The sequence below is a fragment of the Macadamia integrifolia genome, chromosome 7 (genome assembly GCF_013358625.1).
Source record: "Macadamia integrifolia cultivar HAES 741 chromosome 7, SCU_Mint_v3, whole genome shotgun sequence".
Classification (NCBI taxonomy): domain Eukaryota; kingdom Viridiplantae; phylum Streptophyta; class Magnoliopsida; order Proteales; family Proteaceae; genus Macadamia; species Macadamia integrifolia.
In genome coordinates this window covers 36,557,923-36,560,576 of record NC_056563.1, presented here as the reverse complement: position 1 = coordinate 36,560,576, position 2,654 = coordinate 36,557,923, and the positions used below count along the sequence as shown (strand labels likewise).

The 2,654-nt window shown below is 32.3% G+C and overlaps 1 non-coding gene across 1 annotated transcript; it reads left to right on the top strand.

Annotated features, from left to right (window-relative positions):
- Positions 1-619: 619 nt before the first annotated feature.
- Positions 620-691, top strand: TRNAC-GCA. Its single transcript has one exon. It is a non-coding gene; the product is annotated as a tRNA-Cys (tRNA).
- The last annotated feature ends 1,963 nt before the right edge of the window (positions 692-2,654 follow it).

Sequence of the window (2,654 nt, the reverse complement as noted above, 5' to 3'; positions counted from 1 at the left end):
GTTGCTTATATTGAAAAACAAAGGGAAAATGTGTTCATATTATCATTAACTTTTGATCTTGAGGAACAACAGACCTTCAGACTTTTTAAGTGTTAGTTGAGATTAATTCCACAAATGATTATGGCGAATTGGAGATGGTGTGGATAGGCACACGGTCCCTGGTTCGATTCTCCATCTGTGCATCTTCAATTTAAGTGAACACGGTGACGGTGGATTGCTGCGCTAGTCCCCTGAGGATTAATCGATGTACGCGTAAGTTAGCCCAGACACATTGGTTAATACAAAAAAAAAAAAAAAAAAAAATGCAAATGTAGAGGTATACATGAGTTGTGTATAGTGGGAAATCGAAAAATTATTTGATACATAGTTTATAATTCACTTTTAGGCTCTTTATTTTATTGCAAGGGAAATTAAAAACAAAGGATATGAAAATTTTTAAACAGAAAAAGGAAATTTGTATATAGTATTTAAATAGCTGTTTTTATTTTACTTTTCAGCCTCAAAGGATTTGTATGCAAATAAAAGTGAAATTTAATAACAAAATATGAAATTATATGGAATTGATGCATGACACATTCATGTCAGTCAAAAATAATAATAAAAATTACATTTAACAACAGGGTCCATAGCTCAGTGGTAGAGCATTTGACTGCAGATCAAGAGGTCACCGGTTCGAACCCGGTTGGGCCCTAGTGAATAGTTCATTTTTTACCTATCAAAAAATTTAATTTTAGGTTTAAAATATTACTTTCCTTTAAGGTGGTTTTTGACCTAACTGAAAATGCTTCCTTATGTGATCCCACTACTCTCACACATACATAAAAACCACTCACTCACAAGAAACATTTCTCCATATCATAATGATCCCACTACTCTCACACATACACATGACTTTTTCAAATTTTAATAAAATATACTCTAGACTCTTTTTTTATATTTTCTAATAAAGACTCTAAACTAGGAGGATATCACTGATATATGGCATATTGAGACAATCAATGATGGAGAAAATCTTTATATTTTAATACGATTAATTATGTTTAGCTTTGACTGAAATTAATAACTAAATTTAGACTCATTGAGGCATGGCCTGAGGCATGACTCATGAGCTACGTGTAACAATTCACACCAACCACTTGGTTAAAAAATGGTAATTAAGTGGATGGATCACAAATCAGAATCAAATAATTCTAGCAACACACACAAACACACACGTCCAAGGAACAATTGATTTGGGTGGATCCTTGGGCCCATCCTTACTTGGCCTTCTTGACTACTTATTCAACTTGTCATTCATAGTTGAGACTGACATAAGATCAACTATAGAATGGTTTGTGCGAGCTGACAGAGGCCAACTAATATGAAATTAACTATTAAGAAAAAATACTAGTTCTTTTTTTTCTTTTTATTAGAAGAAATATATGAAAATTTTTTAAAGGCAGTCATGATCGATTCCAAAATGGACTTGGCATCAATATGAATTGGGGTTTGATAATTCGAATTGAAATCAATCGATTCCATTTAGATTTCTGAAATCATGATTCTGGGAACTTAAAGTCAAGGCATGAGTTGTTTGGCTTTTTGACTCCATGTTGGAGGGTGAATCTCGAAATATATGAAAGATTTTTCTCTAAGCCAGAAATACGGTCTTCATTGAATACAACTTTTCACAGAATTATATATGTATCTATAAGATCGATTATGGAATTCTGTTTACTCACTTGAAATTGAGTATCCGTTTTCCTCTTTTCCTCGTAGGATTAGAAATCCTATATTTTACATATTCATACAATTGAGTCCTTAGGTTTCCAAAATAGATATCAATTGAGTCGGCATAGGATGACTTAATAAAGGTATCTCAAATTGATAAGATTATGTACTAAAGGGAGGGGTTTTCTAAGCAAACAGTATAAAAGAGTATACTAATGAGGTGTGACAAAACTATTTCATATATAAGAGTACAACGAGTCATTTCATGTGGAGAGAGAGAGAGAGAGAGAGAGAGAGAGAGAGAGAGAGGTGCTAACGTACCTTGAAGGCTTAGAGAACATTCTTTCAGTATTAAAATACGCTTTTAAAAGGTGTCAAATAATTTGTAAACTTATTTTTTTGCCTTTTTTTAATATAACACAACTCTGTTCCAATATAGGTAAACATTGTCATTTCACAAGTGTATTCGAAAAATATATATGATAATAACATAATAACAAGTCATTTTCAAATTAGTTTTAAAACCTTTGTATACTCCTAACTTACATTTTGAGAATAAGACAAAAATGAATTAAAGGAAGGCGCAAAGCTCTAAATACAACTATAAAGGTGTCATTAGACAATTCCATAATTCCTAATTAAAATATGCAAGATTATGTCCAAGAAAAAAATAAAAGTGAGAAAACTAGAGTTCTCATTCATACAGAAAAAATAAAACATAAAAAAATATGGAAGGTCATTTCCAACATCAACAACTAGTGGTTTGGAATAGAGGGCTTGACATAGACATGGGCATGCACCTCAAGGTCCTCTTAGACGTCAGATGCGCACTAGGCATCCCAGTAGTTGGAGAGGATTTAGATTCTATAAACAAATTTTTTTTTTTTGTTATTTACATCCTATAGAACTCCCCGAGGAAACTTTACTTACATACACAAGAGGGA